Source organism: Brachyhypopomus gauderio, unplaced genomic scaffold (assembly GCF_052324685.1).
Source record: "Brachyhypopomus gauderio isolate BG-103 unplaced genomic scaffold, BGAUD_0.2 sc387, whole genome shotgun sequence".
NCBI classification, from domain to species: Eukaryota; Metazoa; Chordata; class Actinopteri; order Gymnotiformes; family Hypopomidae; genus Brachyhypopomus; species Brachyhypopomus gauderio.
In genome coordinates, this window is record NW_027507208.1 from 35771 (window position 1) to 62481 (window position 26711).

Genomic DNA, 26711 nt, shown 5'->3' on the forward strand with positions numbered 1-26711 from the left:
ATCCTAACCTGCTGCACATCCTGCCCATCACAGTTTCTCTGTCTGGCCAATCTGTACAGATCCTTTTCCCCTTCCTTAGTGTCCAACTTCTCATACAGCTTGCTATATGCCTTCTCTTTAGCTTCTGCCACTGCTCTCTTTGCCTTGCGACACATCTCCTTGTACCTCTGTCTACTTTCTTCATCTCGCTGAAAATCCCAATTCTTTTTAGCCAACCGCTTTCCTCTCAAACTTTCCTGAACTTCCTCATTCCACCACCACGACTCCTTGTCTATCTTCCTCTGTCCTGAGGTCAAGTACCTTCCTAGCCACATCCCTCACTGCATTTGAAGTTTCATCCCAGGTATCCAGAACACCACCACCATTACCCAGTACCTGCCTCACCTCATCCCTGAATTTTACACCACAGTCCTCATCCTTTAACTTCCACCACCTGATCTTAGGTTCCGCTCTCACTCTCTTCCTCTTCTTCACCTCCAACATCATCCTACATATCACCATCCTATGCTGTTTAGCTACGCTCTCCCCGGGTAACACCTTGCAATCACTAACCTCTTTCAGGTTTCGTCTCCTACAGAGGATATAGTCGACCTGTGTGCATCTTCCACCACTCTTATGTTACCCTGTGCTCTTCCTTTATCTTAAAGTAAGTGTTAATTACAGCCATCCTTTTAGCAAAATCTACCACCATTTGTCCTTCCATATTCCTTACATTAACACCATATCTACCCAACACCTCCTCATCATCACTGTTCCCTCCACCAACATGTCCATTTGAATCTGCTCCAATAACCACTCTCTTCATTAGGAACCTGCAAAACAACTTCATCTAACTCTCTCCAGAATTCTTCTTTCTCCTCCACATCACAACCTACCTGAGGAGCATAAGTACTGATGACATTCATCATCACCCCATCAATCTCCAACTTTACACAGATCACCCTGTCACTTACTCGCTTTACCTCCACTACACTCTTACTAAATTCATCCTTCAGGATTACCCCTACTCCATTTCTCTTCCTGTCTACACCATGATAGAAGAGTTTGAAGCCACCACCAATGCTCCTGGCCTTGCTCCCCTTCCACTTGGTCTCCTGTACACACAGTATATCTATCTTCCTCCTATCCATCGCATCAGCTAGCTCTCTCCCTTGACCTGTCATAGAGCCCACATTCAACGTACCAACTCTAACCTCCACTTTCCTGCTCTGCCTCCTCTCCTTCAGCTTCAGAACCCTCTTCCCCCCTCTCCTCCTCGTCCCAACAGTAGTCCAATTTCCGCTAATGCCCTGCCTCGACCGACCCGGTATGGAATTTCTGTTTTTGATCCGCATCATTTGATTTGGCGCAGTTTTTACACCGGATGCCCTTCCTGACGCAACCCTCCCTATTTATCCAGGCTTAGGACCGGCACTAAAATACACTGGTGTGTGCACCCTAGTGGCTAGGTTATCTAATTTAATTCACTGCCTGAATTAAATTACAGCAACTTTTGTCCATATTATTAGGGTGTAAAGCCAGGAGCAATCAACAACATGGTGATCACAAAACCTGTGCCAAATGGAACATCTCAAGGTGGAGTTAGGTATGATGCTTAATTACTTCTAATTAGACATGCAATTGTGCAGTTTAGCTGCTCTATCACAAATGTATAGTTACAATAAACTTTAATTTAATATTAAACTAAATGCTTATAGTTTGGGATATTGTCTGTACTTGAATTTGTAGGAGTGGACTCTACAGGGGCATGGTGACCACTATAGGCATGGCATCCCACAAGCCAGCTGTGCAGTGTGCATTTGGTATGGTGCAGGAAGGCATTGGTCTGTCATATCAGCAGCCTGTTTTACCATCACGACACATCACTCTCCACCCTGATGTGCCATCAACCCCACTTCTTCCTCTAAAAGACCACCACCTTGATGCACCCACCTGTGCTTTTGTGTGCACTGAACAGGAACTCTTTCACCTGAAGTCTTTGGAGGTGTCACTTGATATGGCTCACAGAATTGAGATGTCAACTCTGGCTCAAGCCTAGAGTAACAGCGTCACGTTTTCGTGAGGTGTGCCATGTCAGAGGGCATAGCTCTGCAGAGTCCCTTGCTGAACGCATCATCAGAGGTACCAGACGGACGGCTGAAATGAAGAGAGGTCTAGAGATGGAGTCCGGAGCAGCATCTGAGTATTGCAGGATACTCAATGTAAATCACACACCATGTGGCCTCATCATCCACCCAGATGCTCACTGGCTTGGTGCAGCCCCTGATGGTGTCGTATTTGACCCCACTGAATACCCCCAGTTTGGCTTGGTCGAGATTAAATGCCCTAATGTGAAGAATTACATTGACTGTAAGTATCTGTATATGGAGTACGGATGTTCAAAACTAAAAAAAGACATGCGTATTACTGGCAGATTCAAATGTCAGTTACTAATCAGCGGGCTTCACTGGTGTGATTGTGGTGTGGGCTAAGGAGGATTTTTTTGTGGAGCGTGTTTATATGAATGCAAATGTACAGAGACAAATTCGTGAGAAGACAGATTTATTTTACTTCTACACATATATGACAAAATATCAGTCATTGAAATGTTAACATGTTCTATACAGAATCTTTTTTAAATCAAATGTTCCCTTATTTAACAGTATTTGAGCTTTTCTTAAACAGCACAATGTGTTTTTGATGTAAAGAACCTGGAAATATGAAAAAAGTTTATGAAAAAAATATTTACAGTTACAAATGTAAATGTTACAAATTATTCATATGTAATTAATTATTGTTTGATTAATAAAAATAAGAGCTTTATTTTAACCCATGACTTAACTAGTGCTTTGTTTTGATAGTTTGACAACAGGCATGCCACTGTAAATAACTGGTTATTGTTTACTGTGTGGGGAAAAGGAAATTATGCCATCAAACAACTTTTGTTTGATTCTCCTTATTACACGTTCTACGCGTACACCAAGTCGGGCTATGGATTGCGTTTCAGATACCTGGTATGCAGGCATCTGACTTTGCTTTGACAAAAATGGTGGGCAGTAGACTTTGCACTTAACACAATCAGTAATTAGGAAGCCCTTGCCAATCATCACTGCCATTTCTTCTGTGAGCAACTTGGCCAATCCTGATTGTTTGAATAACTCTTTGTCACTGACTGACCCAGCGTAAAGTGAGGAGACAAATGTCACTGCACCGTGTGGGGCGATGCCAACTAGGCCCTTCATGGTGCAGTGAGACTTGTATGCGGAGTACATCTCACTTTGTAGGAGTGGTGATGATGGTGTCTGACACCTGAGCTCAGTGCAGTCCAAGATAACCCGAGTTACAGGGATGGCTGGAGCCTCGTCGGAGGAAGGTGGCCTCAGACGCGCTGGGAAGCCTGTCCGGAAGCGTCTGCCTTGATGTTGGTCATAGGCTTGGTGGGCGTGCGTGGGACGCTCCAGGAGCTAGCTCATCGCGGGAGGGAGGGGTTCCGAGGCCACCGTGGGAGTGCTGGACTGGCCAACGCTCAGGCACAGAACGTCCTGTTCCTGCTTCTTCTTCCTGGCTTTGTACCTGTAACAGAAATGCAACACAGCCTATGAGTAATCAGCCTGTATAGCTCACAGTGTCAATGAGATCAATTTCAAACCAAAAAGACTTAAAGGTGGGTAAACTCACCACTGGGTCAGTGTCCTCTGATTCAGCTCAAAGAGCTGTATTCTGGTCCGTGCCACGAGGCCAGGGCTGCCCAGGACTACGCCCCTGTTGACGCCGTAGTCCCTCATGATGGCAGCCCACCTGTTCACCCTGACGCCGGCGATGGTCTGCCCACCAGGGTGAAGGCGACAAAGCGCCGGGGCAAATGGCCTCGACGAGGCGGCTCACCCTGGGCCACTGAGCAGGCCCGCTGCCTTGTCCGAGGAAGCAGCTGCAGACAGACACAGACCGAAATCAGTGACACGGATACAAGCCAAACTAGAAAAGCCCGAAGGATACTGGATTACTGAATGTTCGCCTACCGCTTCAGACTCTCTGTCCCAGCGACAACAGACGTCTAGGAAAGACTGCTTTTGGACAGTCGGTTTCTGTGACGTGGCGGGCAGACAGCACTGCCTTTGTCGCTCTCTGGCAGTTTGTCCCAGAGTGCAAGGATGCCGTCTACCCTCTGTTGTGTCACAAAAGCCATACATAGGAGATTACATACGTTAAACATACAGATGTTTCCTTACTAAGAGTGGAAGCGAGGTCTTCGCTTCCTGGTCTTGTCAAACTGACCTACAGAAGCTTATTTTAAACATCCTGTATCCTGCAGGCACTTAGAATATGGGAAAGAGCAGACAATCATTTTCTCCGACACTCTTGATAATAAGCAATTTGATTAATACTGTGACGGGCAGGGTGAGCGAAATAAAATGGAAGCGTTCACGTTTAAAAGAAAAGTGCGCAAACCAAAAACCCGTGACTTTGATCGGAATTAAGGATATAATAACCAGCGGTCAACTGGTACAAAAGACAAGACATATATAGGCAAACAAACGACCCTCAGGTGAGACGGATCACGGGCTCCGCCCACCCGAGGGACACACACAACGCAACGATACAGGACAGCTGCCGCTGTAGACGGGGGCGACCAGCAGTGGGCCCGCCGTACTGTGACAAATACTACAATGTGAGCAAAATATAACGTGATTAACATAAGAAATTTGGTTAATACTTTAAGGCTAGTCAAATTCTATAAGGATTATAAAAAGCTGTTTGATTAGAATATATGAGCTTTCATTCTTGAGCATTGTGGTTAAAATATACCTTAGCATTCTTTTACAAATAAAATTCTCCAACAATACTACTAGTCATCTTGGAGAGTTATGTTAATAAAGTTGATAAATCATTTTCCAGGGGGGAAAAACCCAGAAATTTGTGTTTTCACAGAAGAATAAAATAATAAAAAATCGTATGAGTTTTTAAATGACAAACATTTTTAACAACCAATTTACATTAGCTAAACAGCACTGTGCGCATGCTCACTACGCGGTCAACGTTTGTTGACGTTGCTATGCTAACTTCCGTCTTGTATCTTCAAATGTTTGATATATGATCTTTTCTTTCAAAACGGCGAAATTTGATTCTTTATTAAACTAATGGTATAAATTAAAAAGTAATCTTATTGTGGTATTTATTATTTCATTTTATTATCAATATATATTTTTTCAAAGATAAATTTATTTTTTTTTAAGTAAGAAGAGGTTTTCCCGTAGGTCAGTGGATTGCATGTTGCGCTACGAACCGATTGCCCACTCAGTGGGGGGTTCGTAATCTGACCTTGACGCTGCCGTGTACACGCCGGACCGCCAGGTAAAGTATAAGCGTAATAAGTTACTCCAGTGCCAACGTCGGCAGTTGAAAAAAGCCGTGGTCCAGACCTACTGCAAAACCATCCTTTTATTTTATACTAATTGCTTTCCTTTCAACTTCATGCTTACGCCCCTTGCACAAAGGACACTAAATCTTTCACAAATTTATGCAAAATCCACACAGAGCAGCCCAGACCGAGAATCGAACCCAGACCGCCTTGTTGTGAGGCGAAAGTGCTAACCACTACACCACCGTGCCGCCTCCTTCAACTCACCTACTTTTAAAAGTGATGCACTCTGCCGTTACGCGCCTCCGTTACTTCTCCTTCATCGAGCCTGTGCGAGTTCGCCACGTTTACTCTGCTCGTCCGTCACAAACGTTTGCAGTTTGTCAACTTGGCTTTTTCCCCACCATACTGCACAAAGCGGGGTGATACTATCCCGCTCCCATATTCGCACTTGGACTCAATGACAACATTTTAAACCAAACCAAACTCAATAAAGCATTTTCCTTACAACTCTGGGGGGGAGAAAAGCATGAATGAAACCAAAGACATTGCTTATGTAGCGCACGCAGTTTGTTTCAGTATAGGAAAAATACACATTAGATGGCCTGTATTTGCGATCGGTTCAGAACCTGGATCTAAAGCAAAAAAATGTATGCCTCGTCATACATACACAAATACGAAGGTAAGGAAAATTTTATCTGATATTTTAGGTTGGCCCATGAAATAATCTAGTTAGTTAATGCTAGCAAGGATAACTACATTAGTGTTAGCTGCGCTAGTTTGTCCTGTTGACAAGTGGATTCGTATGTTGAAGCTGCAACTTGGCTGTTGTTCAATGATCTTAACTTCTAGGCATGCATTGCATTAAAATAACGCTTGATATCTTCACCCTGTTATAATGGTCAGAATTGCTAACACAGCTCAACAGCATGAAAATATTGCTAATGTGTCTACAGTCTACTATCTAGGGTTAGATATGTAGCTGTCTAATGTGCTATCTGTGCAGTTGTTTTAAATGTTAAATGTATATTTTTTATTCAGTGTCGAATAGGGACCGGTGTTCTGTCGAGTTGTGCTGCTTATTAATATTTTACATGGTGAGCATATCTCGATAGGCTGATATCATACATCAAATAATGATTTCCTTATCAAATCATGCTTTCAGTACAGACCCATATTTTTTTTACATCAATACTAACTCTGTGCGCACTGTATGGACAAGGGAAGCGTGGATTAAAATCTATTATAGCTTCCTTATTAATATTTTACATGGTGAGCATATCTCGATAGGCTGATATCATACATCAAATAATGCTTTCCTTATCAAATCATGCTTTCAGTACAGACCCATATTTTTTTTACATCACTACTAACTCTGTGCTCACTGTATGGACAAGGGAAGTATGGATTAAAATCTATTATAGCTTCCTTATTAATATTTTACATGGTGAGTGTAGTATAGTTATAGAGCCCGCTAGGGGGTGCTAGAGGGGAGGAGTGAAGGGAAGAGAAGAAGTGTAGCGGGAGTAGATGACGAAGGAGAATAAAGGAAAAAGACTTAAAGTAATCAACAGGTCTCATTATTGAACAACACAACATTTATGGCGACGAGGATAAACAAAGAATCAAGACACATTAAAGTGAAGAGAAGAACGACACGGATTTAACGTTCCGAACCGACTTTAGAAACTTTAGGACCTGATTGCATTTTGTGAGCTAGCAGAGTTAGCGTGATCTGCACAACGAAATGGCGGACGAGCCTACGGGAAATGCTAATGGACAAGCACAGCCAGGTGGGAATACGATGGTACAAATATTACCACCAAATTCTTTGAATATGGGAGTAGCAGATCTGTACACGGAATATAAATTGTGGATGGACTCGTATAAGATTTTCGAAATTGCCAGTGGATCCATACACAGCACGGATGAGGTGAGAAGAGCTACTTTGCTACATTGTATAGGAACCTCCGTCCAACGTATTTTTGCTAACTTAGAAGGTCCGAAGGACACTTATCAGCAGACAATAACCGTGCTGGACAAATACTTTACACCACGGAGAAATGTAGTGCTCGAGAGGCATAAATTTAGACAGAGAACTCAGGCTCAGGACGAGACTATTGATGCATATGTGAATGCACTCCGGGAACTGGCCAGATCGTGTGACTTTGCAGGGCTAGAATCAGACATGATACGGGACCAAATTGTGGAGAAATGTGCAAATAGAAGGCTTTGTGATAAGCTGTTGCAGGAGGATGGACTTACATTGGAGAGAACACTCACAGTAGCAAGAGTTTTTGAAGCTGCACAAGCAGAAGCCAAAACGCTGTCAGACGGCAATAGACTAAAGGATAGTACTGTGAACTTTACCAAAGACAGACACACACAGCCTCAATGGTTTGAAAAGAAGGGCCCTGTCAAGAAAGGAGATTGTGATGAGGAAAACAATGTATGTTACAGATGTGGATTGACTAACCACAAGGCAGATGACTGTGGGGCCAGAACAGCTAAATGCATGTATTGCAAGAAAGTGGGTCATTATGCACGAGTTTGCAGAAAGAAGACTACGGACAAAGAGAGTGGTTATGGAAACACTGATCTAAAACAAAGAAAATCAGAGTCAGGCAGGACCAAACCAGAGAGATTGAGAAATGTCGATGAATACAGCTCAGACGATTCTGACGAGTTTGTTTATTCTGTTGACCCTGAAGGAAAAGAACCAATACGGATTAATGGACAAATAGTGCGAATGGTAATAGACACAGGAAGTAGTAGTAACTTTATATCTGACAGTCTTTACAATAGACTTTTCAAAACAAACACAAAGCTGAAATTAACAACGAAAAAGTTTTATGCATATGGACAGAAAACACCATTACCATGCATTGGATTTTTCGAAGCTGAATTTTACTGGAAGGGAAACAGAATGAAGGACGATGTCTATGTGATCAGAGGCAATGCTGAGCCACTGTTAGGACGGAAGTCCAGCTTTACACTGAACATACTGAACAAGAGAGAGACAGTCAGTGCAGTACAACAGTCTCAAAGATTTCAGAACCTGTTTAAAGAATATGGAGAACTATTCAAAGGATTGGGAAATGTAAAGGGGTACACACACAAGATAACAGTAGATAAGTCTGTACCACCTGTGGCACAGAAATTAAGACAAATTCCATATCACATGAAAGAAGCTGTGAATCAAGAATTGGACAAAATGCTTGAACAGAACATAATTGAAGAAGTAAATGAAGGATCTGAGTGGGTTTCGAATTTACTGCTCACGCCAAAGAAAGATACAGTAGAGTTGAGGCTCTGTGCAGACCTCAGAGAGGTGAACAAAGCGGTGATTAGGGAAAGACACCCAGTACCGACTGTAGATAGCATTCTCCAAGCAGTTCAGGGATCTAAAGTCTACGCAAAACTGGATGCAAGGAAAGGCTTCTGGCAAATTGACTTAGATCCAGAGTCAAGACACCTGACCACATTCATTACACACCGAGGTTGCTACAGGTACAAAAAGGTACCATTTGGATTATCATCAGCACCAGAGGCTTATCAGAAGGCTATGGATTTATTGCTTAGTGGTATGCCGGGAGTAGTGTGTTACATGGATGACATGGTCTTATATGCAGATGACGAGGAACAGCTAGAAGAAAGACTGAGGAGAGTGTTCAAAAGATTTCAGGAGAGAGGACTGACACTTAACAAAGACAAATGTGTGTTAGGATTGAATCAGATTGAAATACTAGGTCATGTGATCTCAGGAGAGGGAATAAAGCCTGATCCAAGAAAAGTGGAAGCAATAAGCAAGGCACCAAGACCCGAGAACATTTCACAACTACGTTCATTTTTAGGTACATGTGGATTTTTGATGAAATTCATACCAGATTATGCAAACATGTCCGAACCACTCAGGAGACTGACACGAAAGGGTGAAGAATGGCAGTGGACCACAGAGACTGAAAAGTCTTTTAAAGACATGAAAAGAGCACTGGTAAGTCAACCATGCCTAGCTTACTTCAAGTTAGACGCACCGACCACTGTAATTGCTGATGCCAGTCCAATAGGATTAGGAGCTGTTCTACTTCAAAAACAGTCCACTGGACAAAACAAACCAATAGCATATGCAAGTCGCTCTTTAACTGCCACGGAAAGACGATATTCACAAATTGAACGAGAGGCTCTTGGATGTGTTTGGGCTGTAGAGCACTTTAGAACATACCTATGGGGCGGCAAGTTTACCATACAAACAGACCATAAGCCACTGATCTATATGTTCAATCCAGAAAAAGCAACAATGTTGCCACCACGAATTCAGAGACTGGGGATGAGACTGCATCCATTTGAATACAAAATTGAACACGTGGTTGGTAAATGTAACATAGCAGACTCTCTCTCTAGACTGCCCTTGTCTGCCGCAGAATGTAGTAAGTACGTTGACACATACATGGAGAGGGTACTCTCCATACTCGCAAGTGAAGTACCAGCCATGACACTCGAGGACATCAGAAAAGACACACAAGAAGACAATACTCTGAACCAACTTATATCAATTATTGAGACAGGACAATGGCCAACAAACATGACGGAGGAGTTGCAACCATATAAGAGATGTGCAGAGGAATTGTCGACCCACAACGGACTGATCCTTAGGGCCCACAGGATTGTGCTGCCCAAAAGCAAAACAAGACAGGCCATGAACATTGCACACGAAACACACCAAGGAATAGTAAGGACAAAACAGTCTTTGAGAAACAAATTTTATTGGCCTAATATGGATATTGACATTGAAAGATTGATTAGACACTGTAATACGTGCATTCTGAACCAACCTCTGCATGACGATCAACCACTTCAGCCACTGGAGTTGCCCCCAAAGCCATGGACAAAGCTAGGTGTGGATCTAGTAGGCCCTATAGATAATAAGCATATACTGACAGTAATTGATTACTATACGTCTTACCCAGAAGCAGTAGTTGTGTCTGATATATCTTCACAGACAGTTACTGGAGAACTAATGAAGATATTTGCAAGGTTTGGATACCCCCTGGAGGTAGTGACTGATAATGGAAGGCAATTTGTGTCCACTCTTTTTGACTCTTTTCTGAAAACCTGTGGAATCAAACATATCAGAGCATCCCCTTACTATCCAAAGAGTAATGGCAAGATTGAGCGCTTCCATCGCTATCTGAAGAAGGCTTTCAGAGTCAGTGAGTGTGAAGGAAAGCGTTGGACAGACGAACTGTCAAAGATCCTGATGGCGTATCGTACAACCACCCACAGAGCATCTGGGGAAACCCCAGCTTATCTCATCTTTGGGAGGGATATGCGCAACCAACTACCTCATTGGGGAGAAGAAGAAAATGAGAACAGAGACATAAGAAAGCATCATGATGAATATAAGAAGAAAATGAAAGAGTATGCTGACAAGAAACATGGAGCAAAAGAACATGGTTTTGAGGTCGGAGACATTGTATACATTGCAAATCTGGAGAACAACAAGTTGGATTCAAGATACAAAGATGTGCGTTATGTTATAGTAAGGAGTACCTCTGACTCTTCCTTTGAGCTGGTCAACACTGAAAATGGAAGTAGAGTTATGAGGAATGTCAAACACCTCCGACATGCACCCATAATAGGGGAGGTCAACATCCCAGAACCAGAGACTCCGGACTTAGACATTAGGGCACCCGAGGATTTACTACAGTCACAACACTTGCCAACTGAGACTCCTCAAGAGACTGTCACAGTACCGGAAACCGCACTTGCAGATGAACTTACCACCAGATCTGGGAGGGTTATCAGGAAGCCAGCTCGCTACAGAATGTAGAATTGAAAAAAAATAATGTGGGAAATGGTTTTGTTTTAGTAGTTAAGGTGGTTTAAAACGTGTTTTATTATGTGAGGTTCTATGTTGGAAATGTTACTAGGCCACAAGATGTTCAATTTAGTTGGGCTAGAAGTTAAAATCCTACAAGGGAAGGAAAATGTAGTATAGTTATAGAGCCCGCTAGGGGGTGCTAGAGGGGAGGAGTGAAGGGAAGAGAAGAAGTGTAGCGGGAGTAGATGACGAAGGAGAATAAAGGAAAAAGACTTAAAGTAATCAACAGGTCTCATTATTGAACAACACAACAGTGAGCATATCTCGATAGGCTGATATATTACATCAAATAGTGTTTTCCTTATCAAATCATGCTTTCAGTACAGACCCATATATTTTTTTTACATCAATACTAACTCTGTGCGCACTGTATGGACAAGGGAAGCGTGGATTAAAATCTATTATAGCTTCCTTATTAATATTTTACATGGTGAGCATATCTCGATAGGCTGATATCATACATCAAATAATGCTTTCCTTATCAAATCATGCTTTCAGTACAGACCCATATTTTTTTTACATCACTACTAACTCTGTGCGCACTGTATGGACAAGGGAAGTGTGGATTAAAATCTATTATAGCTTCCTTATTAATATTTTACATGGTGAGCATATCTCGATAGGCTGATATCATACATCAAATAATGCTTTCCTTATCAAATCATGCTTTCAGTACAGACCCATATTTTTTTTTACATCAATACTAACTCTGTGCGCACTGTATGGACAAGGGAAGCGTGGATTAAAATCTATTATAGCTTCCTTATTAATATTTTACATGGTGAGCACATCTCGATAGGCTGATATCATACATCAAATAATGTTTTCCTTATCAAATCATGCTTTCAGTACACACCCATATTTTTTTTACATCACTACTAACTCTGTGCGCACTGTATGGACAAGGGAAGCGTGGATTAAAATCTATTATAGCTTCCTTATTAATATTTTACATGGTGAGCATATCTCGATAGGCTGATATCATACATCAAATAATGCTTTCCTTATCAAATCATGCTTTCAGTACAGACCCATATTTTTTTTACATCACTACTAACTGTGTGCACTGTATGGACAAGGGAAGTATGGATTAAAATCTATTATAGCTTCCTTATTAATATTTTACATGGTGAGCATATCTCGATAGGCTGATATCATACATCAAATAATGCTTTCCTTATCAAATCATGCTTTCAGTACAGACCCATATTTTTTTTACATCAATACTAACTCTGTGCGCACTGTATGGACAAGGGAAGCGTGGATTAAAATCTATTATAGCTTCCTTATTAATATTTTACATGGTGAGCACATCTCGATAGGCTGATATCATACATCAAATAATGTTTTCCTTATCAAATCATGCTTTCAGTACAGACCCATATTTTTGTTACATCACTACTAACTCTGTGCGCACTGTATGGACAAGGGAAGCGTGGATTAAAATCTATTATAGCTTCCTTATTAATATTTTACATGGTGAGCATATCTCGATAGGCTGATATCATACATCAAATAATGCTTTCCTTATCAAATCATGCTTTCAGTACAGACCCATATTTTTTTACATCACTACTAACTCTGTGCGCACTGTATGGACAAGGGAAGTATGGATTAAAATCTATTATAGCTTCCTTATTAATATTTTACATGGTGAGCATATCTCGATAGGCATAACTCTGTTGGCATTACACAAAACGTTGTAGGACCCACACACTATCAAAATCATACCCTAGATTTAATCTTAACGTTGGGTATTGACGTAGATAATATAAATATACTCCCGCAAACCGTAGCTATCTCTGATCACTATTTAGTCAAATTTGAGATTCATCTTTACATAAATACCCGCCCGTCTCCTCGGCAGTGTATAAAGCGCTCGATAAATTCATTAACAGCAACACAGTTTATTGAAGCCCTCCCTGATTTAACTGCTCTAGCCCACTCGCCATCCTATCCAGGAGAGTTAGACAGTCTAACCAACTGCATAGAGAATACCTGCAGATCAGCTCTAGACATAGTAGCTCCACTCAAATATAAAAAGACTAGATCTAAAAAACTCGCTCCGTGGTACACTGACCAAACTAGAAACTTAAAACAAATAGCACGTAAATTAGAGCGGAAATGGCGATCTACTAAGTTGGAAGTATTCTACTGTGCCTGGAAGGATAGCATCATTGACTACAAACGGGCACTCGCTAAAGCACGCTCAGCATACCTAGCCTCACTGATAGAGAAAAATAAAAACAATCCTAGATTTCTTTTTAATACTATTTCCAAACTTACAATAAATCAAGCAGGCGCAGAACCTCAGATTCCAGTAAACCTCACTAGTAATGTATTTATAGATTTTTTTGATAATAAAATTGAGAATATTAGACAAAATATAAAACCTTTTATTAGTAATACAACTGGTATGTCATCTGGTTTGGTTGACATCGATTTAAATCGCATACTGGGAGAAAAAACTTGATGCTTTTCATCCACTCCCACAATCAGAATTAGAGAAAATAATTTCTTCCTTAAATTGTGCTACCTGCACACTAGACTCGGTTCCATCAAAGTTATTAAAAGAGGTATTACCAGCGGTAACTGAACCTCTTCTAACTATAGTTAACTCATCCATTACAATAGGTCACATGCCCAAATCATGTAAATTAGCAGGTATTAAACCTCTGATTAAGAAACCAAATCTTGATCCTACTGTACTATCTAATTATAGACCCATTTCAAACACATCATTTATATCTAAGATCATAGAAAAAGCTGTTGCCCAGCAATTATGCCTATATCTGCATAGGCATCACATATTTGAAAAGTTCCAATCTGGTTTTAGGCCCCATCACAGTACTGAAACAGCATTAGTTAAAGTAACAAATGACCTCCTCCTTGCTTCAGATCAAGTTTATGCATCGCTGTTAGTGCTTCTTGATCTTAGTGCAGCTTTCGACACAATTGATCATAGGATCTTGCTAGAAAGGTTAGAACGCTGGGTTGGAGTCTCTGGCACAGCCCTTTCATGGTTTCATTCTTACTTAACAAATCGCTATCAGTTTGTAGAGCTCAATAATATTCCATCCAAACGTACAAAAGTTAAATATGGGGTCCCGCAAGGCTCCATTCTAGGACCACTATTATTTACATTATATATGCTACCATTGGGCACAGTTATAAACAAACATGGTGTCAATTTTCACTGCTATGCAGATGACACTCAACTTTACATATCAGCCAAACCTGATGACAAACTCAGTTTAAGAAAAATTGAGGCCTGTGTGCACTGTATGGACAAGGGAAGTGTGGATTAAAATCTATTATAGCTTCCTTATTAATATTTTACATGGTGAGCATATCTCGATAGGCTGATATCTTACATCAAATAATGCTTTCCTTATCAAATCATGCTTTCAGTACAGACCCATTGTCACGGTACAGCTCCTGGCCCCTCCCCTTTGGCCGTGTGTTTATGTTGTCTACGTCTAGTCGTAGACAGGATCTCCGTCGGTGTGGTTGTGTCTGAGTGTGTTCATCAGTCTCACCTGTGGCTCATCTCATGAACACTCGGCGCTTATGTGGTTTGTCTATTTAATGTGCGTTCGCGCATTGTCCCGTGCTCGTCATTTATGTCAGTCTTATACGTTCATGTGTGTAAGCTATACGTGCGCTGTCTGGACTATTTTTGTATTAAATAAAATAACATTAGTGGAAGACCATTGGACTCGTGCCTCGTCCGTCTCCCTGCGCCCAGCGTCACACCCATCTTTGTTTTTTTTTTTACATCGCTACTAACTCTGTGTGCACTGTATGGACAAGGGAAACATGGATATGCAGTTTATTAGAACTTCTTTATTAGAACTTGTATATAAACCAAGCACAACACTAACTTTTTACAACAGTAACATTTTTTGCACACATATAAGACTAGTTTCTTTGTTGTATTCGGCACATTCAACATGTGCCCACCTACTGCAGAAATCACACTGCACCTACCCCCCAAAAAAAGCCATTAGGTACATATTAGTACTAATACTACTCCAGTTGTCTAATAATACAAAGTATGCTTATGTTATACATTACCATTTCAATCATGCTCTTGTCTGCATCAGATTCCAGCAAGGAGCACACCACACAGTAATCATCTGCATTCCCTAGAAACAATGATTTTAGTATGGTTTTAAACTGTAGCACTCATTCTCTAGAAATAATCATGTAGTAAAGAGTCTCTGCAGTAGCTTTATGGTACAGGACACAGATTGATAGTTTCGTTACCTTTGAGTCAGATGATGGAATATGGATTTATATGGGTTTTGACTAAAGAAAACTTTATGGCACTGCTTTCATGCAGTGTTTGATACCACTGAACTTTACACTGCAGCAGTGCACAGGCTACTTCAAGTCGTGCCTTGGTAACATCTTGTGGGGATGTCTGGACAGCGCTGATGTTTCTCCTCTGGAAATAATCTTCTGCAAACTGCAAAGTGGCATTTTACATGGTAAGAGTAATATCAGTTACTTATAAATGCCCATCACATTATTTTCAAAAGGTTTACCCTCAACACTAAAATCCCACAACTGCTGGAATCCTGCTGCTTGTTGTGCAGTATTGTTTGTACTGTCCATTTAGGCTCCTGGTCTCCATGGCCTGTCATCCTTAAGAAGTTCCTAATTATTGTTTTTAAAAAATGATAGAAGAACACAGTTTAACATCACACCAGTTCTTTTCAGAAAAAAGCTCCAAAATTAGCACTGTAAAATAGCAATGTTAAAATGTTATTACCGCCAGTTACGTAGCAGCTTGCGCTCGAGTGCACTTTCATTTGCCAGGGGATCGATCAACACAAGGACCTTGTCAGACATGTTGACAATCTAAAAGAAATTAGTTCATTCATGTTATTCTCTCGTCATATTATAACACTCTGCTGCATCATAGCACAATTAGAATATCTCTGTACGATTCATGCAAATAATGACTGATGTACACTACCAGTCAAATGTTTGAACACAAAAAAAAAGACATTTTAATCTAAAGGATTATGCCTTAATTTGTTTATAAGACAATTTGGGAAGGTTGTTGTATATATTAATTAATTCTCAACATACTTGATTTTAAATGCACCCTTTATTTCAGAACTTTAGTTCTCTACAAGGTCTCTGCATGTGAGAATGTGTTCAGGACTGATGTTAAAGCATCATAGGTGCTGCTTCATGAACAGGACAGTTACTTCAAAGAATCTAATATTTGTTTATTAGAGCATAAATAGAGCACAGCATTCGTTCATTGCTTTAGCATCTTTCCAGTTTTTTTATGTCAAAAATAATAAAAATAAACAAAGTAGGTGTGACCAAACATTTGACTTGTAGTGTAAACAAACCTGCTCTGAAAAATAAGGAAAGGTAAACAAACCACTAAAACCCAGTGAGCCCCAGTGTTTACAGGGCACATCCAGATTTCCTCCAGTGGAAACGTCATCTAAAGAATGTGTTGAATACAAAGTTGTCATTATTGTTACTGATAATCATTACTGCTAGACTGTAAAAGTGATGAAAGTACCTTTTTGAGCCTCTGGAATTGTCCAGAAAACAACGATGTTGCAATAACGCCACAGAGCTGGTGAACAGCTTTCTGTTAAGAACAACTGAAATTTTAATTATGTTGCAAGAAATACCTAACACAGCTACATAAATATAATTGCCACTTACCTGCTGTTTTTCAATGAGTGTGTGCAAGTACGCATCAATAACCTGCATTGTAAAATAAACAACCATTAAAGATTGTTATACTTCCTCTTGTAATACATTTTGACAGTGATTTGGTCTCTTACATCATCAGCCAGCCACTCGGTCCCATGCAGTGTACGGAAAGACGAATCAAACAGTTTATATGGTCCAACAACTGCCTCCACCCGACCACAGTCTTCTGCAGCCCACAACATTCGAACTGAAAGCACAGCATGAATGTCAAAGCATAGATATTTGTTTTTTCTAATCCCTGTACTATTACAGTTACATGGCCAAAAGCATGTGAATACATGAACACCATTCTCATTTGCCCTAGTTTAACGCCAGGGCCTTTCAAACCCAGGGCCATCTATACACAATTCCCTATGCCATTGCATGATGTAGAATTAAGATTTCCCTCCCATACAATGACCATGCCTGGCCAGATCAGTTCATTAGAAGAGGTATGCACATACTTTTGGCAACATAGTGCATCTGACAAACGTCCAACAGGTCTAAATGGCCAACGGGCCAACATGTATAGTTTGAACAGGCCAAATCCCTTTCATGCAAACTATAAACAAGGGTAGGCTGAACAAATGACCAACAGGTCAAACTTGAACACAGAACTCATTAACAACCTCTTTCTTGTATGCTTTCCTGTATGGCTGATGAACCTGGGGGATGCTTCAACAGTCAACAGTGGTAATTGTCACATACACTGTTGACTGGTATACAGAAAGCTGTGAAAGGCAAACTCATCATACTCTAATGATTGTGTAATTGAAAAAATGTCTGTATAAAGACTCATTGAATAATAAGGAATGGATCAAATAAACACTAAACAAGAAACAATATATTCAAGACCTATGTAGGCCTCAATTTACCTCTGTTGTTGCATCACAGACTTGAGTGTGTTTTTTAGGGGCAAAGTGGATAACTGATGGTCTCTGTGGCAGGTAAATGTCTTCAGTTAGTCTTTCCAAATCTCCTCCCATGGTCAAAGAGTTGGGGCCATCAGAACATGTGCTGGTCTCATTCTCTTTGAGGATCTTGTGAGATTCTTGAGTGGTGACTTGCCTGTCATCATTTTGGCTTCTTCTGTATGGCTTGATGTGGTTGACACCCAGGTCTACTGACGCACCCATGCGTCAAAGATGGCCACCGTGCGAGTATATACATTAATGTTATTAATATCTCAGCGATACAACATCGCAGGCACACGGTTAGAACGTGTTTGAAAACTGGAAACTGTTTTCAAAAAAATGTTAATTCATGCTTGAGCAGACTGGCCACAAGATGGCAATACATGACCGAGTTGAAGCACGCCCGTATATGGCTAATCCTTTTATGGCTTGCACAAGGGGGGGGGGGGGGGGGGGATTGCTCCTGCCTGTGACTGCTGTGACTGGCGGATTCAAGTGTCAGTCATTACATGACCGCTGACATCACTCACATCGCCCTTTACGGATGTAGGAGGGTTTTAGGACGGCATTAGATCCGTTTCACCTCGGACAAACACGGAAATACACTTTGACGGCCGCTAGCTAGCGAGCTAGCGTCTACTCACCTACATGGCGATGGTGAAGGTATGTTGATGATCGATGACTAATAGAATGTTATTTTGCAATATTGATCACTATAATAGCGGGCGATCACAGATAGGGTCGCGAATTTCGCGATGGTCCCGTGTAGTTAGTTCGCTAGCTAGCAGCTAGCTAGCATCTGGCTAGCTAGCGTCTACTGATGAACCTGTGTTGATTTCCTGAGGGATTTATGAAAAATATAAACGATCGATGACTAAATGCAATATCGATCACTATAATAGCGGGCGATCACAGATAGGGTCGCGAATTTCGCGATGGTGTACTGTAGTCCTGTTTGTAGTTCTATGTAGCATCTAGCTAGCTAGCGTCTACTGATGACCCCCATATTGTAGGCCTGAGGAGAGACTCGTGACCGATGACCTACGACCTCAGGAAACATATCGCCCTTTGCGGAAGTTTTGGCCGCTTTTTGACGCCTGAGGTAAACAAACCGGTTTTGCTCAGTAGTTTACTACTACTACTACTAGCCCTTACTACTACTACATAGCGGTTATGAACCTATGTTGATTTCCTGAAGGGTTTTATGAAAAGTATAACAGATCGAAGGCTAAATGAATGTTATTTTGCAATATTGCTCACTATAATAGCGGACGATCGCAGATCGGCTCGTGATGTGTTACTAGCTGTCTAGCTAGCCTCCTGGCTAGCTGGCTGGCTAGCTAGAAACTGCTTCTGTGCAAAATTCGTAATTTATTCTTTATAAAATTATTTTTACTTATTTTTTTATTATTTCGTATTTGTCTTTTGCCTATATGCTTGCTTTGTAGATGTGAAAGTATAGTATATAATAATCTAGATGAGTGGATATGGTTTTGGCTATGCTGATTTAGCCTGTAGTTCAGGAGTTTGATGGGAGTTTTGTAGTTTGGTGTACACATTTTTGTACTTGTATACTACTATATATATTACATGTTTCACTATTTTTGTGAAGCAAACCCTTGAGCAAACATATTTCAAGCAACAATATTATTGATCTTTTAGTAAATGTGTAATTTCATATAAAATGTGAAAATTTTTGAAAATATGCCTCATATTTCCAGGTTTAGGACCATATTATTTATTTATGCAATACTCTAAGTCAATGTAACCTCATTAGGAAGAGAGCTGAGATTGTTCTGAACATTTTGATATGAGACATGTGGGTAAAATGCTATAATTAAGTATGTTTAGAGACACATTTATGTAACCATGCTTAAACAGCAAAAATGCCCATAGTGTATGTCTGTGTCTCTCTCTGTTCAATAAAAACAAGTTGCTGTGCGCAATTGGCTGCCGCTTCTCGCCGGTGTGTGATTGGTTGTCTGAGAGGTAGCTGTCTTAACAATTGTAAAGCGCCTTGGGTATCGTGAAAAGGCACTATATAAATTGAAACATTCATTCATTTATAAAAAAAATTAGACATACTTCATTCACAAATTCTCTTCCCTGATCAGAGAGTATTCTATTTGGACAACCATGTCTATATAAAATTGAGCAAATATTTCGTCCCACTTCAGCTGTTGATTTTGTCTTTATTGGGAAAGCTTCAACCCATTTGGAAAAGTAATCTGTGGCTGTCAGGATATACTGGAAGCCATCGGCAGTTTTTGGAAGCGGTCCTGTCCAATCAATGCCAATGAGCTCCTAGACAGCAGATACCTATAAATTTAAAACATACATGTTTTATTTTACATTTCAACATTTTTCTTAAAAGCTGTTGTATATTATAGAGATACCACTGGACATTTACTTTTATACACTCCAATGGCTGGGCACCAGTCAAAGGTTTTCCAGTTCGCTGGCACTGATCACATTCCAAGACCTTTAAGAAAGTCACTGTTAATATTTATGCAGATTTATCAACAGCTCAAAACACACAAGAACGCACTTCAACACATACCCAGTTGTCAAGATCAATGGTCATGCCAAGCCAGTAAAATCTGGAGCACACTGCAGCTCGAGTTTTCAGGATGCCTGAATGTCCTCCAATCGGAGAGGCGTGAAATTCCTGAAAGCTTTCTTGCCTCTTCTTTGGATTTTATGGCTTTTCTACTTTTAAAGAAAAGCTGTCCTTCTGCATTGAATATTCATTAACATTCATTAAAGTCGTATAATAATTAAAGAGCTACCTTACCAAGACACTGGCTACATTTAAACAAATAAATGCTCACCCTTTTCAGTAAATTTGGAAGCATACCTCCTCAAATGTAATTTTTGGGAGTTATTATACCCAGATGGGTATGATCCCTGAGAGAGGAAGTTGAATACCTCATCCCACCTGTTCTCCATAGCTATATATGGATAGGGAGAGAGAAGAGATGGGATAACTTTTATAATTTTATTTGGATGTAAAATGGTACATTTCATAGTACATCTCTATTATATATAGAGTACTGAGTATAATGTGCTATATATCTTATCTTTTGTTTGTTTTTAAGGCATGGATTACAGTGAAGTAGAGAGCATGGAAAGAAATCTCTTAAATTTTGCGCTGACCATTCTGAACATTCTAGAAAAGTGGAGGCACCACCACGAATTTGCCTCATGAAATCCTGCCTCATGTCATCTTTGCAAAGCCAGTATGTAAAACATTTACATGTTTATAGGTCAAAATGACAATAGAAACAAATGACAAGCCTGTGGGTCTGCGCATGTGCAAAACCGCAAACGAGCACAACTCGATGCTAAGCACAACTCGACAGAACACCGTCTGTCAGGGGAGGTCAGTGTGAGAGCCTGTGCTACAGGTCCATGAAGAAGGAGTCACCACAGTTTACGAGTAGGGAGGAGGAAGTGTAGGGCTAAAGCAGGGGTTTCATATTTCAGTCCTGTGTCCACAACACTGCACAGTTTAGCATTAAATTATTTTTAATTTTATACAACTGTATTGTTCTAAAATTGGAATAACATTGAGCTGTTGGTATCCTGGAGCTGAGCTTGAAACTCTATGGCAGTGTTTCTCAGTCCTGTTCCTAACTGCTCCACACAGTTTTAAATATTCCACGATTCAACACACTAAGTATTGAATGTACATGATCTAGCTCCAACTGCTTATCAAACAAACGGTTTATTAAGTCACTAGTGAAGTGGATTATGTGTGTTGAGCTATGTGAATTACCACAAGTAGGATTAAGAGACACTGCTCTAGGAATGAATATATTGGCAAAACAGAGTCCCCAGAGTCAGTCCTGTCAACACTATACTTTGCAGTTTTTTTGTGTTCCTCCAATATGACAGTTTTTTACTTAGTTAATGAGCTGAATCTGGTATTATAAATGAGGAAAAGCACTAAAATATGCATGACATGGGGTCTCAGTGACTGGGTTGGAGTCTCTGTTTGTCGTTAAGTTCAGATGTTCACTGTTTTTGACTAACAAAAGTTAAGGGGTTTGTTGACAGGTTAGACCACATATGTCAAAGTCAAGGCCCGCGGGCCAGATCCGGCCCGTGAATTGATTATCTATGGCCCCCTGGATGATATTTAATTACTATTAGAACCGGCCCGCAAGACACAGCCACCCGATGGTGTTTTGCACGCACAAACACTACATTCCCCACAATGCAACGGTAGCCCGCAAAGTCACTGTAGCGCACACAAGCGGCGAGGGTCCGCGCAGCGAAAATGACGTAATCGCAGTGGCTTCACCTGTGCGCTCTGTCGATTCGTGAGGTCGTGCACCTCTCGAATTTTGCAACTTTGCGCGCACCAGCACATTAAACTTAATTAAGTTAAATATTTATACATATATTCGAAATGATTCGTTTTTTATTCACATTATTTAATGGTTGTTTATTTTCAAAACGCCCAATCTTAACGTCTTCACGTTCTCTCATGTTTCGTCCTGGAATTACAAGAGGCTCGTATTTGTTAACGCAATACAAGAGAACTGGGGTGAGTTTCCCAAAACGTTCTTAGCACTAAGTACTTCGTAACCTCGTTCTTATGTACGAGGTTAAGAAGTACTTAGTGCTAAGAACGTTTTGGGAAACTCACTCCTGTTCAGTCAGACAGATATTTGTTGTGAAACGAAGTAGTTACAATTTCAAGCATTTTCAAGTACTTAGCCTAAATTCCAGCACTTTTCAAACCTTTATTACTTTATTCAGTGGCGCAAAAAGGGGGCATGCAGCGTATGCGACGCATAGGGGCGCTGCACTAGAGGGGGCGCCAAATCGATGAGATATAATACTTAATTTGTGTCCATCTTACGTTCGCCACCCCCCCCCCCTCCCCCCGTCAACAACTTTCGTTCGTTCCGATAGTATGTTTGCATACACCTCAGAAAGTAAGTAATTGCACCCCTGACTTTATTCATTTAATGTACAGGACATGTTTTCTTTGAAGGAAGTTTGTTTTTATCTGTTTGCTTGCTGAAAAATGTTTTCACTTGAAATTACTGACAGATCCATAAGAAAATATTGCTTTATTCATTTAAGCATTAAATAATATACACTGTGTTAGGTCTTGGTTCAATAGGCTATGTGCAATCATTTCAATATGTTTTAATAAACATTGAACCAGTCCGGCCCTCTGCTTGTAGTAAATTTGGTTTTTTGGCCCTCTGTGTATTTGACTTTGACATCCCTGGGTTAGACAGATATACATGTCTCAGGATTATGTATAACTTGAGCATTATTTTAATGTCAGTGATAGCCTATCCATGTTCTGTATGCAAAATCTATTGTCATAAAATAAGCAAACGGGTCCAGGTTCCATTCTTGGGGTTCTTATGCCATGCACATTTTTTTTCTCCATTTTAAAACACTTTTTTTACTCGGCCCCACCCACATTGATCTTAATTTGCTAAATAGGTCAATCAGGTTTTAGAAAAGGTAAAACACAACGTGTGATATAGGATCCCCAGGACTGGTATACGGAACCCCTGAATTAAACAAAGTCATTACTAATTTTGCTTACCCTCTTACAGATTGGACTTTCTGATTCAACTCCTGTTGTGCTGAGACACGCATGCTGTTCACATGTCGCAGACACTGCCCTATGCAAACGTATAGTGGCTTTGCTTTTTCAAACTGCACATTTTTCTCAGCTCAGTGTGCCAGTTGTTCCCCCTGTGCACAGCTGTACTGAAACTGAACAGTGCTGGCACAAACCTTGGACAATCGTAAGTTTATAATAATCACACTAGATGAATGATCTAATTTAATGCACTTCTTCTTTCGGCTATTCTCTTTCAGGGGTCACCACAGCGGATCAAACTCCTCCATCTGGCCCTGTCCTGAGTGTCCTCCACTGACACCCCAGCCACTCTGATATCCTCTACCACTGCATCCATAAACCTCCTCTTAGGTCAAGAACTCCACTGCTGTCTCTCCCAAACATTTCCATGCCTCCACTGGAATATCATCAGGTCCAACTGCCTTACCACACTTCATTCTCTGAATTGCAGCCCTTACTTCCTCCTTGCTCACCTGAGGCACTTCCTGATTCACAACCTCTACCTCTTCTAACCTTCTTTCCCTTTCATTCTCTTGATTCATCAGCTCCTCAAAATACTCCTTTCACCTTCCCAAGACACTCTCCTCACCAGACAACACATTTCCATCTTTATCCTTTATCATCCTAACCTGCTGCACATCCTGCCCATCACAGTTTCTCTGTCTGGCCAATCTGTACAGATCCTTTTCCCCTTCCTTAGTGTCCAACTTCTCATACAGCTTGCTATATGCCTTCTCTTTAGCTTCTGCCACTGCTCTCTTTGCCTTGCGACACATCTCCTTGTACCTCTGTCTACTTTCTTCATCTCGCTGAAAATCCCAATTCTTTTTAGCCAACCGCTTTCCTCTCAAACTTTCCTGAACTTCCTCATTCCACCGCCACGACTCCTTGTCTATCTTCCTCTGTCCTGAGGTCAAGTACCTTCCTAGCCACATCCCTCACTGCATTTGAAGTTTCATCCCAGGTATCCAGAACACCACCACCATTACCCAGTACCTGCCTCACCTCATCCCTGAATTTTACACCACAGTCCTCATCCTTTAACTTCCACCACCTGATCTTAGGTTCCGCTCTCACTCTCTTCCTCTTCTTCACCTCCAACATCATCCTACATATCACCATCCTATGCTGTTTAGCTACGCTCTCCCCGGGTAACACCTTGCAATCACTAACCTCTTTCAGGTTTCGTCTCCTACAGAGGATATAGTCGACCTGTGTGCATCTTCCACCACTCTTATGTTACCCTGTGCATGTAACCCATGTAGCCTATCTGTTGACCTGGTGTGCTAAACCTTAAGCACATTCTCTGCCTTACACTCATTTAGAAATTCTAAAACACACTTTTTGCAAAACATTAAACACAGTTGTTCACATAAGACATTCAAACATTCAAAACTGAAAATCATGTGTTTCTTTTGGAAAACACTGCCACGCAACTGCTACACTCACCTACCAAAATCCATACCCAGTCCTCCTCACACGTTACAACACTTGAGCTATGTATGTTTAAATCAATAGTGGTTTAAATTGATGTCCACACATTCAGTCTGTATTGTCTATCTTTTTGCAGGCTTCTACCCAAGACGATTGCATGCAAGCACCTACAAGCACCTGGGAGATGGTCTGACTTGCCAGTGGATGTACTGATGCCGGGGTTGGATGTGCCATTGCCACAAAAGGACGTGCTGATGCTCCTACCTGAGGCCCAACATCTACACCGAAGGGACTGTGGGAACTAGAACCATAAATGTAGAACCACCTTTTGTCCACAAATACGGACTTGTGCTAACAGGCTGCCCAATGGAGGATGGGTTCCCTTTTCAGTCTTGGTCCTCCCAAGGTTTTCTTCCTAATTTTTTATTTATTTATTTAAACTTTATTTTACCAGGGAAAAATCCCATTAAGAACCTCTTTTTCAAGGGAGCCCTGGCCAAGATGCAACAACAGCAATACAGTTACAGCCAACAAATAAAATTACAAAGTTAATTAAAACAGGTGCATGTGAGGGAGGCTGTCTCTCCCTCACTTCCTAATCCCCACCATCATCGTGGGTTTTTCCTCGCCACTGTTGCCTTTGGCTTGCTCATTATGGATCTGGAGCCATACGATTGTAAAGCTGCTTTGTGACAACATGTGTTGTAAAAAGTGCTATATAAATAAATTTGACTTTGACTTTATGATCACAGTGTACCCTTCTTCTGATGGCTACTTCCAGCAGGATAACTCGCCATGTTATAATTCATGATTCATCTCAGACAGATTTATTGAACACAACAATGAGTTCCCTGTACTCCAGTGGCCTACATAGTCAGATCTCAATCCAATAGAGCACCTTTGGGATGTGGTGGAACGGGAGATTCGCATCATTGATGTGCAGCCGACAAATCTGCAGCAACTGCGTAGCAATCACATGATGCTATCATGTCAACATGGACCAGACTCTCTGAGGAATGTTTCCAGTACCTTGTTGAATCTATGCCACAAAGGATTAAGGCAGTTCTGAATGCAAAATGGGGTCCAACCTGGTACTAGCTGTAATGGTGGTGAACCCGAGGGTAGAGAAGGATCCATTAGCAGGTGTAAAGATGTTGAATTTTAATATAGAAAAACAATGAACTGAAGTCCCAAAAGGGGACGACCCCAAAGGGTAGACAGGCAGCAGCACAAAAGGGCAAGACAAAAACGGGAGAGTCAAAAACCAGAGAAGACTAAGAGCAGCAGACAAAGGTAACAAAAGGGCCAAACAGGCAGGAGGATCAAAAACACAGAGCAAGGATCAGAAACCAGAACATCAATCAGAGAAATACACAGGATCACAGCTTGGTAAAGACACTCAGAGAGGCAATACTTCGCACTGGCGACTTGTGAACAGAGTCCTTAAGTAGGGTGTGGTGAATAGTAAATTAGAGTCAGGTGTTCTGGTCAATATTCCAGCGATGGCGCCCTCTGGCGGTCACGGGCGTGATTGCCATTCCTGACACTAGCAAGGTGTGCCTAATAACGTGGCCGGTGAGTGTATATACTATATATACTACAGTGGGGAACCGTCAGGGCCCTCTACGCCCTCTCAGAGGGCCTAAAATATTCTTAAAGCATTATATATATAATTATCCAATTTTATTTTATCTACTTACAGTTTGACATTCGACATCTAAACAATTACAAAAATATAAGCAAATAAAATATTCACCCGTGTCTATTCAATCTGTGTTGGAAGGTGAGGGGTTGAGT

The 26711-nt window shown here is 41.0% G+C and overlaps 3 long non-coding RNA genes across 3 annotated transcripts; 1 reads left to right on the forward strand and 2 right to left on the reverse strand.

The window, feature by feature from the left end:
• Positions 1–2801: 2801 nt before the first annotated feature.
• LOC143505593 (uncharacterized) lies at positions 2802–16184 on the reverse strand. Its single transcript, XR_013127886.1, has 4 exons — positions 15297–16184; positions 3999–4144; positions 3658–3907; positions 2802–3552 (listed from the first exon to the last, which is right to left on the reverse strand). It is a non-coding gene; the product is annotated as an uncharacterized LOC143505593 (long non-coding RNA).
• Positions 16185–16292: 108 nt separating this feature from the next.
• LOC143505599 (uncharacterized) lies at positions 16293–19127 on the reverse strand. The gene is made up of 3 exons (XR_013127894.1): positions 17825–19127; positions 16771–17157; positions 16293–16689 (listed from the first exon to the last, which is right to left on the reverse strand). It is a non-coding gene; the product is annotated as an uncharacterized LOC143505599 (long non-coding RNA).
• On the forward strand, positions 18326–25657 carry LOC143505598 (uncharacterized). Its single transcript, XR_013127893.1, has 2 exons — positions 18326–18526; positions 23720–25657. It is a non-coding gene; the product is annotated as an uncharacterized LOC143505598 (long non-coding RNA).
• The last annotated feature ends 1054 nt before the right edge of the window (positions 25658–26711 follow it).